This window comes from Zonotrichia albicollis, chromosome 1 (genome assembly GCF_047830755.1).
Source record: "Zonotrichia albicollis isolate bZonAlb1 chromosome 1, bZonAlb1.hap1, whole genome shotgun sequence".
In the NCBI taxonomy this organism is placed as follows: Eukaryota; Metazoa; Chordata; class Aves; order Passeriformes; family Passerellidae; genus Zonotrichia; species Zonotrichia albicollis.
In genome coordinates, this window is record NC_133819.1 from 41,519,889 (window position 1) to 41,536,833 (window position 16,945).

General features: G+C 39.7%; 1 long non-coding RNA gene across 2 annotated transcripts in view; it reads right to left on the reverse strand.

The window, feature by feature from the left end:
* LOC113460407 (uncharacterized) overlaps positions 1 to 16,228 on the reverse strand; it is a 70,128-nt gene extending 53,900 nt beyond the window's left edge. For both annotated transcript variants that reach the window (XR_012579930.1, XR_012579929.1), the window contains exons 1-4: positions 16,101 to 16,228; positions 6,582 to 10,469; positions 6,195 to 6,348; positions 5,013 to 5,102 (exon numbers count right to left, since the gene is read on the reverse strand). This is a non-coding gene — a long non-coding RNA (uncharacterized LOC113460407). The remainder of the gene's footprint in view (positions 1 to 5,012; positions 5,103 to 6,194; positions 6,349 to 6,581; positions 10,470 to 16,100) is intronic.
* Positions 16,229 to 16,945: the final 717 nt, after the last annotated feature.

Here is a 16,945-nt window from a genome sequence, read left to right on the forward strand (position 1 = left end):
TGTCATGTGAAATCTCCTTTGAAAACTTGTAATATACTGGAGACCATGAATTTAGAGAACGCATGGTAATTCATCTCTTCTATAACACTAAATATGTGACATTAATAGCTCCCACAGGATGCTAAAATATAAATTCCTCAGCCCACCCTGGAGAAGAGAAGCTAGCCAGCCAGCTGCCCCCCCTGTCTGTCTCCATATCCAGCCACCAAGCCCCCACATTTTTATTCCAAACCTCAATTCTCAATTATATAGACCATGGGGGATTGAAGACACTCAAGCCTTTGAAAAAGATGAGAGTAGATTAAGTTCCTGCAGGGAAGAGGATGAGAGTCCTATTTGCCAGTCAGTGCAAACTTTGAAGCTGAGGCAGTAAAAGTTAGTGGGGAGTGACAGTGGAGGGAGACTGTCCAGAACACAGACACATTTAGGCTCTGGTAGAGAAAAGACAAGTGTGGCTACCCACTTACTTAGACTAAGCGGATTGTCTGTGTGTCTGTTTATAACATTTCCTTCCATATTGGAAGAAAACTGTATGGCCTTAAGTTTTGCTTGGCCTTGTTTGGCTGTTTGAGTTTGTCTGAAGCTGTCTAAAGGTGGCATGGGGGAAACCCTCTGAACCGAGCAGGTAGTAGAAATTTTAGTGTGAGAATTACAATTGTGGACCTGAAGGCATTTTTAGGAGACCCAGTGCTGAAGGTACTTCTTGCTACGCTGTTAATGACCCTGATTTGCAGTTGCTACCATTACTAGCAAGCCTTGGAAAATGTGTTCCCTGTGGCAAACACAAATCAGCATTTCTCTTGCAAAGAGCAGATGGATGAGCAGTATCCTGGGACTCTAGGCAAAGCCTGAGGCATTACATCTGGGAAATTTCCAGTTATTTTTCTTTTCCCTGCTTCTATAATTTAGGGACGGCTTAAAAGAAGCCAGGCAAATACTGACATAACCTAAGTAACCTTTCTGAAAATCATGTGGTTACACTGCTTTACTAGTAACACTATAAACCAACCTTTTTTTGTTAATAGAAGCAACTGTTGATACTTCTTGTTTCCCTTCAGTGGTGATAAATGCCTTTGTTTCTCAGCATACTAATTCATACTGAACCCTCCAGAGTACTGCAGATAAATCAGCTGAGACTGCAAGAAGAAAGAGGAGCAAGAGCTGCTGCTCTAGAGGCCACTGGATTTAGCATGGTAGTCTCTGTCCTGGTTTACATTGTGTGATCTTTCAACATTCCTATATACAGTGGGAGACACCCTGGACTAGCTGATCATGAAAATAATTGAGGATTTTATCTCACAGTCTACAGCTGCCCATCTTGGATAGAGAGCCACCACTCTCCAAGAGAGCCTTACCTTAGAACAAGATTTTGTTATTAAGCATGTGTTGTTCCTCATCAGCTACCATCTAGGTTTCTTTGGGTTACAACAGCTCTGCCAGGCATGTGCTTTTCCTGGGAACTTTGTGCCAGCAGCCCCACAGAAACAGTCTGCATGAAAAATTCATTTGCATCAAATCTCTGCAGCATCTATTTTATCAAAGCAAGTGCTTGTATGCTCAACCAGCATAAGCCACAGATGGGAGGTTTTCGACAATCAGCTGCAAGATTATGAAGAAAACCAAACACATATCTCCTGCTTATGCATTTCTGAATGAAAAAAAAAATAAAATCCAGTAGCATAGGAATGGTAAGAAGCAGGTCACCAGTGTCCATCAACTATACTATCAACTTCAGGAACAGAATATGGATATTTACTTGGGATGAAAACACATTGCTGTATAGTCTGCTTTGATTAATTCACCACATAAATCCTCTTTTACAGGAATTTTCAAGAGGTATTGAAAGCACTATTAGAAATGTCAAAGCTAGAACTGTCAGGAACTACAGTGTGGGGAACCTCAACTGAACAAGGCAGAGCGTAGCAAGTTAAAAACCCACTGAATCAAAAGGTTTTTATTAATTTAACTTTCTTATAGGAAATCAGAACTCTAGTTTGTTCCTAATTCCTCTCTTGCTGATCAGAAAAGCACCTTCCCTTTAGAACATTATTTTTATTTCATTTCTGGCTATGATTTCTCCAAGCACCTTTGCCAGTTGGATGTCTCAGGTCAGATGGATTTTCAAGAATGACTGGACTGCTGATAAACTCATAGCTTCTTGTAGTGCTAATAGTATCTCAATAATTATATATCACTCACAGATCCAGAAATAAACATGATTTTTTCACAGAGGTGATAGCATACAAAAGATCCAAATCAATTTGCAGTCCTCTGGATTATGAAAGGATATCCCGCAGACTGAAGAAGCAGCAACAATGTTTTGGAGTTCCTAAGAAACCTACAAAGACTGTGGAAACACCAGGAATAGCCATTAGACCCTTGCAAGGAAAATTAATTTTATGTGTTGTTGCTACTAATAGACCAAAATAAAAATGAATAAAATTAGAAATAAAGTTTTGATAAGATGCTCTCAGTTTTTATTTCAAATTCCTTCCAGTTCCTAAACACAGTTTTTGTAAAGCTAATCTATATTTTAGCAGCTACACAGTGTTTTCATTAAACAATTTCCTGTCTTAAAAAATATTTATTTCATGTGCAAAATAAAACAAACATATCATAAAGCTGGAAAGGTCTCAATTTTTTGTTTATATATGAAAATATAACTCTTTTATGTGGTTGTTTTATTACAATACCCCATGGAAGCCATACACTGGTTGCTGAATGCTCTCATTCTCCCCCACACATTGTGCTCCCTAGCTGCATTTTCTCTTCCATCATTAAAGATCTTCTCTCACAAGGGATGAGACTGTCACAGTCCCATTATGAGGAAAGGAAAATATGAGCCAACAGGGAAATATTTTTGAATCCAAAATATAACTGATTTGAATTAAATGTTCCATATTCAAGTGTTTTGACAAAACCTTTTTTTCAAGACAACATAAACAAACTAAAGCCTCCATAGAACCACACTCTAAAATTTTGTCAATAATGTATCTGGCAATGTATCAACAGTGTAAAGTATCTATAAACAAGGTGAAGTTTTGTCTGCCAGTATCTAAAGGTGGCTTGCCAAGAGGATGGAGCCAGGCTCTTCTTGGTGGTGCCAAGCAATAGGAAAAGAGGCAACAGCCAAAAAGTGATGCACAGAAAGTTCCACCTGAGCACAAGGAAGAACTCACTGCCTGCATGCACTGGAACAGGTTGCCCAGAAATGTTGTGGAGTCTCCTCCACTGGAGATATTCCAGAACCACCTGGACACGATCCTGTTCCATGTGATCTGGGATGGCCCTGCTCGACCCCACTTTGATCCTTTCCAACCTGACCCATCCTGTGATTCTGTGAATGGCAAACAATGAAACGCCACCGTGTTTGCCCATATACATGTCATAAGCAAGCCAGAAATCCCCAAATTCAGTCATAATAGACCCAGATATTCCTGCAATATCAATGTTACTACTGAAATTCTTACTGTTATAACCTAAATCATAGTAGTCATATTTAATTTATTCAGGAAGAATTTGTTCTTCCCATAGGAACATCTGTGAGAGGGGCTGATGGAAAGAGACAAGTATCCCATTCCTTATTCTGTTTTCTTCTACTAAACCAAATGTATTTACCTAAGGTAGGTAAATATCAGCATAGTAAAATCAGAGAGCCACTGCAGCCAGGGAATGCTAAACTCTTTGCCTTCCCCAGAAGAGAGCAAACAGGATCTGTGAGAAACAGCAAATGAATGACTCAGATTCTCCAGCATAAAGCAAATATGCCCCCTAAGTGTGTCCCACAAGTCTTTTGGGCACTAAAAGCTTTCTTCACCACAGCATTCCAATTGAGAAAAGGTGCAATACTGCAAAGAGGTAGAAGAATGGTAAATTTTGAAGGAATAATGTCATAATAACCCTACTAAAATTCCTTTCCTCTGTTAGTGCTACAACCACGTGTTCTTAAAAAGAGGCATTTTTTATTCTCTTATGTTTTTTTAACATACATACTGCTTGTTTCTCTCTTCCCACACAGTTTGGCAGGTAGTTTCTTTTCCTCATTTTGTTTCTCTTTCATCTGTCGGCTTTCAGGAACAAGAACTGTGTTTGTGTTTTGAATTTATAGCACAGTAAGAACATATTGAATTTAAAGCCATAATCTAAGGTAAAGACATTAAATCACCACAAAAAATAAAAGGCTGATATAAATTGTCCTAGACTACATAGCTGTAAATGCAAGAAATATGAGTCAAGATTAAGTTGTAGTGGCATTTTGGCTGTCTCAATATAGACTAAAGAGAGATGGAACACCTGCTCTGATCTTCACAAATTGAATTGCAGCTCCTCTGAAGATTTTGAGCTCTCATCTGCATTAGCAAAGGACATCATAGTTAATGTAAACTGGACATTTATTCACATAGCAGAGTAGCAAATGTGCAATATGCCTGCACACAATTAGTGCAAGCAGCTGTGCTACCAACAAGAAAATACAAAAGATACCCTAATTACAAGAAACTACTACTAAGTAACTTCCACATCAATGTTATATTTCTCATGGTTTGCATGCATTCAATGACATTACTTCAACACTTTTTTTCAGAAATTACCAATAATCCAGTAAGGGGGAAATATTAATTTTTCAAGTACAGAACAGTAGTGAGATGACAGTCATATCTCTCACACTGAGACCGTGGGAAAAGCAGAGATTGTTTGACCCTGTATTTCTGAAAGTAGCTCTGAGAGCCCTTGCACTCCAGCAGACCTGAACTGAAATCTTTCCACCGTCACAGATTGCTCACTATTCCCTGGCTACAGCAAATCCTTGTCCAACATCTGTACATGTACATATATGTGGTTGTGAACAGGTAGATAAGCCAATGTGAAATATATTAAAATTCCTGCAAAGCAATTCATCCAAAAGTAACAAATGCATACAGACTTCAAACACATCATGCAGGTTAGAATTGGCAGGGAGGCTCCGATGAGTGAGTGAAACAGTGAAAAAAATCTTTTCCAGAACAAAAACTTACCTTAAGATAACTTCAGAAGTATCTTTCATATCATCTTGAGATGAGACACGTTTCTTTACTCTCAATTTATTTCCCTGTGGTGGGTCCATTCTGAAGCTCAAGCAAAATAGCAGCCCCACCGAGAGAAAAGGAAAAAGAAAGGAAAAGTAAGTGTCTTATTCAAGGAACAGAGATACTTTAACAATGACCAGAGCATCTCTGAATGAATGTTGAAGGCGCTTTTTTGATCCAAGTTATTTAATCTTATTTAAGAAAGATTGATACAGCTATCAAAGTTATCATATATAATAACTGCCATTTTCATGGAAATAAAGAGTGTTCATCAAGTCATTTGACTCTGCCAGTCCTTCTTTACTCACAGTTAAAATGAGTAAGAACATGGTTTAACAAAGAAGAGAAGCCTCTCCCCACCTGCACCAGACTATTCTTCTCAAGCACCCCGACAGGTCTACACACACTTTTGTCTTTACACTTCAGCAATAACACAGCTGTTCCCCAAATGTGTTCAACAACTGTTCTCTAATGCCATCAGTTTCATAGTGTCAATGGATCCTAAAATAGCTGGAACATTATGTCCTTTACCATTCTATCTTCCCGCCTGGCTGCCGGATTGTTCTATTTCCCTTTTTTTTGATGGATTAAGTAGAATCACAGCTATTTGTTGATTTGAAAACTAAGCAACTGCTTTAAACTGTCTCTGTGCTCATGCACTGCTATCTCTGACTCTACCTGAATTCATTTTGGAGCCTGCACTACAAAAGCTTTATTCATGAGGGATTTGCATATGCAAGCAGTGTTGATGAATCCAATAAAATAGACTGATTTCACATCCAGAGACAACTTTGCAGATTTACTTTTGGTTTCAGCCGCTGACACTGACCCTCTTCACTTTTCTTCTTGCCTGTCTTTTTAGGGGCATGGACTGATTCTGCAAACATTTTATTTGTAAGGGATGTCCTTTCACACGTGGCCCTCTCGGTGGACTGTGCAGGAATGCCAGTAATTGCTCTAGCTTTGCACTCTTCCAAGCTCTGTCAGCAGCAATGGGGCTCTACTCAAGCTCCAGTGTGATTTCTCTTGAAATCAGCAAAGAAAATGGACCCTATTCCATTGCCAGAAACCAGGACAAAATTATTTAACAAGAGATTTGACACTAGAAAATCATTCTTCTCTGTGACTTACAAGCTCCCTTCTGCTCCATTGAGAGGTGTGTGGGACAACAGGCCAGCTGTTAAGATTTGTCTATGACAGTTTTCCAGTCAGGGGGCATAACTACAGTCGTGTTGCACTCTCTCGCACAGAAAGTTGAAGAAAACACAGGTTGGTTACCCCAGAACTGAAAATGAAATAAATATTGCACTGGGTACAGAAGGGAACATCAGCAAGGTCAGCTCACTCTGCCTCTTCCCCTCATTCACCAATAGATGGTGGCAAAGGCCCCCTCCGAAGCTGCCACTGGACTTGCACAGTTGCTTTTTCAGTTCTTCTCATAACATAGAAAATGGGGAAGGCAGACAACTCCTTTGCAACAATCACCTATAAAGAAGTTAACAATTCTGCCTAACATACCTGTAATAATTACTCTGTTAATGCCAGCTTTCTTTATCTTCAGATAGGAACATATTTGTTTCTTCTTTTGTAAAGTAACAGCAGGGTTTCACTTTAATTTCATGCAACAGAGCATTGAGAGGACCATCAAAACAAGCTCTTCTAAAACAGGTTAAGAAATGGTGCTTGCTCCTAGGAACTCAGCACATATCTGCCTGAAAGGGAGGAGGGACTAGAGAAGAAAGAAAATTATTTCAAACTCTTGTTGCAGAATGCAGCATTTTGAAGAGCAGGGTGCTCTTTTCTAAACTGCCAACAGTCAAGGCAACTTCACATCACTTCAAGAGACTCCACAGAGCTGCCTGACACTTTTGGCCACCCGTGTCAGGCTCCACAGAGCTCTGATGGCTCAGGGGAGCCAAGTATCAGAGCCTTGCAAAGCAGTACTTGGTGGTAAAAGTAGCAAACACTATTTTATTTTGATTGCAAGGCTTTTTAATTACCATGCTTATGCTTCAGGCATTTGTGCAAGAAACCTTTCTCCACCTGACCCAGGAAGAGAGCAGGACAGGCAGAGCACTAAGGGTGGCTGCAGAGCACACATGTTACAGAGAGCAGGAGCTCTTGATGCCTGTAAAGCACCTGTCATGATACAACCTGAAGTAAACCAGGTGTGCTGGCCCAGTTATGTATCACACAATAATATCCTGCCTATCCCAGCATGACACTGTTTGCACTTCATGATGATATTCACCACCTCATCTCATGATCCTGTGTGAGCTTGCCAGCAAATGACTGTCACATTCCACATCAGCTCTTGAGAGATGGCCAAGGTTTTTTAATCTTTAATGTGAGAACAAAGACCTTTGAGTTCCTTGGGTTCAAATGAGTTTAAAAATTTAAAAAAAGTGATTTTAGTCTATTTGCTGTCAGGTTCACCTCTGAACACCCTGTGCTAGTTTCTTTTATCACATACCTTTGTAGAGCACTTCACAAAGATTTTTCTGTATTTATATAATTCACACAGATTCTTTTTAGTTTTTTGCTTATTTGCAGTAACTCATCTCCAAGCTGGAGATCTCTGATCAGCTTATTTGTTTAAATACCAGTCTGTAAGTATAAATAACCCCTTGTGCATCAAGTTTTCCATCTTGAAAATAACAGCAAAAAAGATATTCACATATCATTTTCCTCCTTGCAAGCACAGTGTAACTTTCCCAATATTTTGCCCAGTTAATAATATTTTGATTTTTGTATGGAGGCTCTAAACCAGTTTTTCTAAATTATAAAACTTTCCCTTCTGAGTTTGAAATATAGGTATACAGAGAATCCAAAAAGACATTCCTAGTGACCCATGAGGCTCTACTTCTTACCAAGAGATAAAAAAAGCAGATAAACCAGATATCTTTTGTATTGGATTAGAAAAGCTTCAGACATCCCTTAGAATCTAAGTTATTCTCCAAATCTATGACTCTGTAATTCATTCATTTATTAGTTTACACCTCTGGATTATTTATGAGAGAAGGATTATATTCCTAAGAAAGAGTAAATTCAAAACCGAACAGGTGGATAAGTAGTTCAATTGCTGTTCTTATCAGTCCTGAGCTGATATAAACATACCAACTTGTAAAATACTCAGGTTCCCAAAAGGCAGTACTGTGCAGGTACTAATATTTTGCCAGGAGATCATCACAGATAGCACACAAATCTCCCAACACTGAAAGCCTGGACAGATCCTTTTTCACCTCAGTAAGCTACTCCTGTCTTACTGAGTCTTCAGGGTGAGTTTTTCATTGTCTACATGAGATAAGGTGGCATCTCTACTAACTTAGAAAGTGGATGCTTAGCTGTAGGATACATTGCAGTGGCTTCATTCCTGCCCTCCAGAACCAGCTTATGCTCTTTGATATCATCATGCCTTTATCTGAGACAAGAGGATGCCAAGAATTGGAAGCAGGATTTTTCTATTGCTGTTAATATTGTCACTAGTGCTAGTAGCAGAAGTAGCACAGCAGGTTGGAGGGAATCCAGTTATGTTCCCAGCCACCATCTTATTTATTCTTCATAAGCTATTATTACAGATTTTTGAACAGATTTCTGATGATAAAATGTATTGCTGAGGGTTTCAATACATATCAAAATGGACAACAGTAGCAAAGAAAACTAACAATGGCCCGACCACTAGGGAAAAAAATCAAGTAAGGATTCAAACAGTTGAGAAAAAAAAAAGACAGATTAGGGGCATTGCACTGAATGCTGGTCACACTTTTTGCCACTGTAATTAAAAGAGATTCCTTGGGAAGTGTGGATTAGGGCAGTTTTGGGGACAAATAACAACAGCCTGAGGGCAAGAAGTGAAAACACACCTTCAGAAGTCCCATGGTTTCCAAAGCCACCAACTGTAATCCAGTAAGATGATTTGCAACAAAGACATCCTTTACACATGGTTTTCCCACCAGCAATGTTTTCTGGGTCCAGACTACTGCTTCAATCTAAAAAACTTCAACATCTGCCAGCTGGCTTGAGAGTAGTGGTGGGAGCACCCGGGCTTCAGTTCGTGTAGGTAGGAAGAAGGGATGCTTTTTTTTTTTTTTTTTGAAGTCAGGGCACACAACATTATTCTCACAGCATTCAGCCGGAAGAGAAATACTGGTAACTTCAGTACAGTGAGTATAATTATTTGTAAAAGCTCAGCATTCGAACCTGCCTAAATAAATGCCTATTTAAGTCAATGGGCGTTTTTCATTGACTTGGGATGATAGATAAAATGGGCAATTAGTGCACTTTTTAAAAGCTCTGCTGAGCAAATACATCACTAGGTGTTTCAGGACTTTTTTATGCCTTGCTTTTTTTATGTCTTTAATGCCTTGCCTTCTCTCTCAAATAATGCATTTATTTCTAGTCTTGTCCTTTACTGCAGCTTGTATTGTCACACTTTCACCTGCACACAGGAGGAGAAGAATTCTCAGCCTCTCTTCGTCCTAGTCATAGCAGAGAATCTGCTCCATTAGTGGCCTCATACCACTTCAGCTCTGAATGGTAAGAAGCTTTATCAGAGTATACAAAGGTAGTTTAGAGAATATCCTCATACTGTATAATTTATGAGCTTTAAAATATTCCACTTTTTTTTCTTTAAAATTCTGATTAAACTGTTTTGCTACAGAATTTCAGTTACTCTCACTTTGAAGAACAGCAGGGTGAAACCAGTGGGCAATAACTCTGGATTCATCAAATGAAAAGTATTTGGAACTTTTCTACTCATGATGGACACTTCCCAGAGGAGGAAGAAGAGAAAAAGAAACAACTTTAGGAGAGTCATCTGCATTATGCCAAATTGCCATTCCATTCAGCCTTCTAAAAAGGTCTTGTTATCTGATAGGTAATTACTAGATAATATCTAATCTGATATTATGATTTAATGGCTACAATTAGGTAAAAGTAGATACCATGGAGAAAACACAGAGCACACAGCAGCAATAAAATTTAGTAGCAATAAAATACAGCTGTGGGTTGTCATTTGCTGCCCACATACTGCCAATTTGTTGGTAACTCCATATGTGTTGAGCACCCCAGATTCAATTCACAGAGAAACAGAGCCAAAAAAAGCCACTGTCTCTAACTGTCTGGACCAGGAATGCCTCCCACCTGCAATGGCAATGACTTGTTTGCTTTTCAATTTTAAAATTTTCTGTTTACCTGAGATGCAAAACCATTGTCTATAGGAGGGAGCAGAGCATGAACAGACAGGTCAATGAGAAATGCAGTTTACCCACCTGTCACTACTGGGCTAGACTAACAAATACAGATTGCTGAAACCTGTTGATTTACTTGCCATTGCACCACTGGAATAGAAATGCTCCAAACTAAGCAGTCCTTCTGCAGCATCATTCCCCATAACAGCTGGAATTCCTGCAAAGAAAACATTATTATTTCTTAGTACACAGAAGAGGAAGGTCAGCATTTCCAGAAGCATCTTGGTTAGTTAAAAGCCTGCGTGCTGGTGAATACCATTTTTACTTGAAACACAATATGCAGCGCTTAAAAGGAAAACCTTTGAACTCAAGAATAATTTGATTTTCAGAAACATTGACTGAAATGTTACTGAAAACAAAATGTTGGAAATGAGAAATTTTGAGCTAACACTGCCTTTTGGCTCCCCTGTGTTTCACGAGGCAGCAGTGAGTCACAGCACAAAGACCTTAGTGACAAAGCAGCACTTGTTGACACAGCAGTATCACAATTCAAAAATGTGCAGCACCACATAATTAGAAAATTAATAGCTGCTGGTACTGCCATGGTGTCTCTATTCAGTGCTAACTGTGTTTCTGCCCCTGTTTTCTACCCATGTAAGCCTGGGGTAGTAGTGGCAGATCAGCAAACAGCTGGAGAAACTGGGGTGGCTCTGCCTCCCAGTTAACTGGATGCTCTCCTTTCCTCACCCAGGATGAACATCAGTGCTGCCACCCTTGTGAGCCTGGGAGGACCCACAGGTCTGGGGAAGAGAGGAAAGAGGAGAGGAGGGGGGGATCTAACACTTGTGAACCCTGTCCTGCAGCCTTCTGGCAGCCTGTGAATCTCTCTTATGACAAGTCCCATCTCACCAGTTTTTCCCCCCAGGCATACTAATTCCTAGACTGAAATCAACTGCATTGCAACAATTTGTGGCAGCATATTCCTTCTACTACCAGTATTATTACAGATTCACTAGGTAGGTGCTGCCCCTCCCTAAGCCACCTACTTCCTACACCAGTAGCAAACAAGCAAAAATGGAGAATGCAGGACTCCAGGAAGGGTGACAGCAGGTGGGACACACGCAGTGCAAAACACCATTTTTGTTATTAGTGGAATAGAATACTAATTCATCTTGAATTAATAATGAGGCTTTCTATTTGCCTGAATCACAGCCTTTTGCTGATACCCTTTCTACTCACCATGTCAGTTTCTGATTTTCCATCTGGGAATTTAATAAACAACATAATTTGCTTCATAAATCTTTGTTAAGACTTTTTGAATGCTGGCTATATCCCCACACACAGGCACATAAATGCACTCCTATTTCTACAGTAGAGCACTGCATCTCACAGCAGGAGAATGAAGGAGGAGAAAACCAGCTGTAGCACACTCCTCAGAAAATGAATGTTACTAAAGCTGATATATATTCAGTTTTCCCATGAATTTTGTGGTTTCTCAGAATGAAGCCAGCTCTACCTTCCTTGTCAAGGAGCAAAAATAATATTTTTACAGGAAATTAAATATTTGAACTGTTCTGAGACCTCCCACTTTCAAAAATCCTTTGCTTGAAGTAGAAAGATAGGTGAGCGTGGGAGGGCTTGTAACAGCAACAAGAGGAAATCAAGGCATTACCCATTCTTATTTAAAAACTGTTGCAAGTTATTCCAGAACAGCCTGTGTTTGCTCCCTCCCTCAAGCCCCCTCCCCAGCTCCCATGCCATCATTACTGAAATCAATCACAACACACTCTTATCACAAAAGCTAAAACTCTGACCTTCATACTCTCCCCCACCAAGGACAAGCAGCTCTCAAGGCAAAACTGTCAGTGTACCCTTATAAGAGTCTATAAACAAACTAAGGATTACAAGCTCCTAATGAGGTCTTTGAGGCTTTGCAGACCAGACTTCTCAAATTGCTGTTCTCTGAACAAAGGGATCTTGCTAATCATTGGATTTGTGCTTTCCAATTTTCAGAAATTCACGAGTGTTGTTCAAATTATATTATCTGCTTTCAGGTTTCTTTCTTAAAGAGCTGAACAGAACTATCTGTCCTTTCTCTTGGCCCTGCTTCAGGAAAGTGTTTGGTCACATAGTAAGTCAGCTCTTATTCATAAATTCATAGGCACGAGTTTGAAAATATTGCATGCAAATCCCAATGGAATTTCAGTATACATTGCCTGAAAAGTAAATTTCCTCAACCAAGCTTTGAAAATGGATTCAGCAACTAAAAATAATTTTCTAGAATGTGGAGAATTCTGCCTGCTGGACAAGCATCTAAGAAGGTGTTATTTTGATGGTTTTGTTCTTTCCCTGTGTTGAGTTTCCTTTCCTAAGTTTAGATATGCTGAGGTAGCAGGTCCCTATAATGCTGTCTAGAGAGTTGCAGAAATCTCTTACTCTTGCTGTGCTTTGACCTCATCTGATTTCATTTACATATTCTGCAGATTTTCAGCTTGGCCTGTCAAATTTGCTTGATATATGCCTAACACTCTCCCTGGGTTCTGTTCCATGGGTTTTATCACCTCTGTTTACTTCAGTGCACTATTTCTCAATAACAGTTTTGTTCTTACACAGAAAAAGAGCTCTTTCCTTGCCCCTCCTCTTCAGCCCAGCTGTCCTCCATAGATGTGGCTGCTCCCAATTACACTGGAATTCGCCTTTGAGTAGACGAGGCTTTTTTACATCAACAAACACCACCAAGTGTGAATCAAACCCAAAGGGTGTTTGACTGAGAATTTAGAAAGTTAAACTGCTGAAATATGTAGTTTATAATTAAAGTACTGAGAAAGCCTTTACTGAAGAATCACTAGAGCAACACTGTAATTACGCTGTCCTTCACATCCTGCCATTAGCATTTCTAGAAGTGACATAATAATAATGTGGTCTTTTTCTCTTTAGGAACTGTCAGCTCTCTTTACAGGATTCAAGTAAGTTTATAAAGACTATAAAGTTCTTACATAGAAAATGCAAATGATGATTTTTGTGTAGAGGACATGACAATCACATTAGGATGCTCATGAATATCATGCCCATATATGTTTCAAGTCTGTAGAGTATAATTCCTTTTTCCTTCTCCATTTTTTCCCTATCTATTCAGAGTTCAAGAAAATAAAAATTTAAAAAAACTAAGAATCTTTTTTGAGCTGTCCTGTTAGCTGTTCAAACCTTATAGTTTTGTAGGAACACAGGCTGCCTGTACTTCCAGGAGCACAGAGAGAGAGCCCATTTCAATCAATTAGAATCACTGAATTATCAAGCTCAGAAAAGTCCATCTCAGATCATCTAATCCAAGCATGAGAAAGGGAGATCCTGATCCCAGATACCAAAAAGACTCTGTGGCAGGTAACAACCTGCTGAAAATAATAGAAACATTTTGGGGCATGTCCCAAGGACATCCTTTAGGCTGCAGCTGCCAGCAGACCACGTTTCTTCTCTCTCATAGCACAGAAAACGCTGCAGCAGCAGCTGCAGCTGGTGTGTGCCGGGGAGCCTAATTGGACACGTGTCCTCTGACCACTCCATCCCTCAGGAGATGCCATTTGATTGGCATTCCTACACTCTCAGAAGAGGTAAAAGGCAGTATATGGCCCTGTGTTACTGCTTTGGGGACCGCAGTGACCCCGCTGATTCTGAAAGAGAGCTGATACACATTCAAAGCACAAGCTCTCAGGAGTTGTGGCTCACATGAGGCCTTGGCAGCCAGTTCTGTTCTGTTGATTCCCAGTCAGTTCTAAGAATTGATACAAGAGAAACGTGTTTATGAAAAGTGCATCTTTTGTCAAGCAAGCAGCACAAGCATAATGGAGTTGAAATTAGATACTTGAATATTTTAAATCTTTTCTGGAGTGTGGAAAAGAAATAACTGCTAAAACAGATCTAAATGCATTCTCTAGTAGATTTTAATAACTGACTGCTTGAGAATAAATTATATTCAAAAATAAACTATGTCGTCTTGACTAAATTGCGTGAAATTATATGGTTAGGATATTTCAAGATCATCAGATGTTACATTGAGGGCAAATATATCTCATTATAACAGTTCTGGGGGAAGGCAAGTGTTTTATGTCTGACACAGACAGACAGCATTTACCTGTTATATATGTACATATAACATTGACTTACTAGGATAAGCAAGATTGAGTAAAGTAAAATAAGTGGGAAAATGTGAATTAGATGTGAACCAAATTTCCATTTACCAAGTTAGTGTAGCACCAAGCTCATACCATAAACTTTATGAAAGTCAGCGTAGACTTGTTTGAGTCTAGTACTACCTAAGCCTAGCTATATTTCCTTCATAAATCAGTTCTCACCAGCTGAGAGCAGCAAAAGAAATAAGTCACAGCTGAAAAAACATGCCAGGAAAAATGCTGCTGACAAAACCTTGTCGTTTTTCCTCTGTTTAGAAGCCTGGTCCAGAACCTGTATAATCAAAGTGGCCAGGGGCTCTCACTCGCTTCCAGCCAAAGCTACCACAACAGAGGTAAAAGATGTTCTTCTGTGTAAGACTCTTTCAGGCTGTATAGAGTGGAAGAGATAATTTGTCTAAATTTGTCTTTAAATCTTTATACCACAATTAAATTAATTTTCAGGTCAAAAATCTCCATTTTCTGTATATAACCAGAATTTCTCTTTTATCACATACATGACAAAGGCTTTAAATTCAAGATAGTTGGCTTTTGAGACCAGGGAATTAGATCAAACCAGGAGAACTCAGTTCTCCATCCAGTCATTCTGGCTAAGGGCTAGTCTACATCAGCTGGGAGGGGAAAGAGTGAATATGTGGGTTGTTCTAGTGCTTACAGTTCTAAATCCCTGCAGCTTCATGATGGAGTTCTCCCAAATGAACTAGCAAGTTTCTGCCAACTGGAGAAACCCTTCCAAAAGGGCATCATGATGAGTTGAAGCAGGGGAAGGAAGAGTTCACATAGCTGTATCTGTATATATCAGATGTCATTTTTTAGATTTCATCAGTCTTCCCACTGCTGTGCTGACCTTTGGTGTGTCACACCATGTCAAGTTTGTCAGATTACCTACTGGCCCTGTAGAGCACCAGAGTCAAGCAGACCAGCTGCTCACTCACTCTTTTTAAAAGCTGGTATGCAAGTCCATGCACTCCACTGGTGTTCACACACTCCTAAAAGCTGATTATCCTACTCAACATCACAGCAATCATGCACTGTGCAACTGTCTAGAATGACACAGGGACCCCAGACTTCTCAGGCAGAATTTCTCAAGCATTATTTTCCTGAGAGAATAAATAAATTGCCTTTAAAAGCTGTCACTGCAGCACAAAATGCTGTTAAATACATGTAAATAAAGGTAGGACAGGGTATTTGCCTAGGACACATCTTAGGTAATGTCAAGAAGTGCTACTTTTAAAACAGCAGACGAGAGAAGGAGGTCTTCTGATAATTGTGCAGGTCCTCATCTTACCCCAGGTTGGGCATTATGGAAAACGCTGAAAACCAGCATCGGAATTCTGACGAGTTAGAGATGAAAGCTAGAATAATTTGCTATGAAGGAGCCAAAACAACACAGAGAGAGGGAGAGAGTCCCAAACTCAACAGGATTGTGGAGGGGACCTGACAGTAGATGCTGCATTAAAGTGCTTGAAAGGTTGATCTAAACAAAGACAGACCCTCTGTGCCTGAGAGAGGCCGAGTTTCAGGCAGGTGTTAGTGAAAATCCTTTCTGAACCTATTTGGCTCTATCCTCATATTCTCACATGTGTGCTGGAAAATTCGCATCAGCAGCAATTATTTTCCTTCTGTTTTCAGATCCTCCAGCCCTCGGCAGCATTAGCACTTACCTCTCAGCTGTCTCCTTTCACTTGGCTGGCAGCCAGGGCACACTCCTTCTGCACTCCAAGTGCCCCGTGTAAGGCTTCCTATGACAAAGCAAGAGAGGATAAGTTGGAAAGCCCAGGATCAGTCATGGATTAATGAGCCTTTGGCAGACCTTTGTACCTTCTGTTTCAAGCACGAGGCAAAATCTTTTGATCTTCCCTTATCTGCATATTTGCGTAGCAGCATGTAGACTGAAAAAGAAAACAAATAAATAAAATCCCTCAGGTCCATCAAAATAAGAGACTTAATTGTAGAAGATTTGCCTCCTAGAAGAAGAACCTGACAATAAGTATGTGAGAGACAAGTAAGATATATGGCTTAATGCACTAATAGAAGGCTGTCATGTGCCACAGGGATGGGCACAGCCTAACAGCTTGGGAAAATGGAATCATCCTTAGTAGCAAAACTTTCAACACATACTACAGTCTGTATGTACATTATATATTTATAGATAGATAAAAATATGTTTGTTTCCTCCTTCTTCTTCATTAAAGGTATGATTTTACAAAATTGCCTGAGTGACTTTCCCACTTGAATGTAATTGAATTGCATAATTACTGAAGCTGACAGCATGAGGCCAAATGCTGCTTTTGAAATCATTGACTGCTCTGGGAATTTTGTGTGTTCAGAAGACCACAGACTTTTCCAGAGGCTGAATCTGCAATGTCTGCATAAATGTAACAGCCTGGGCTGGCCTTTTGGAGCCAGCCATCATTATTACACCTTCCCAGGGACTGTTGACAAAGCCTTCAACATATACAGCACTTGAAAAAAAACCACATCCTTTACGGAAATGCTCTATTCTCCA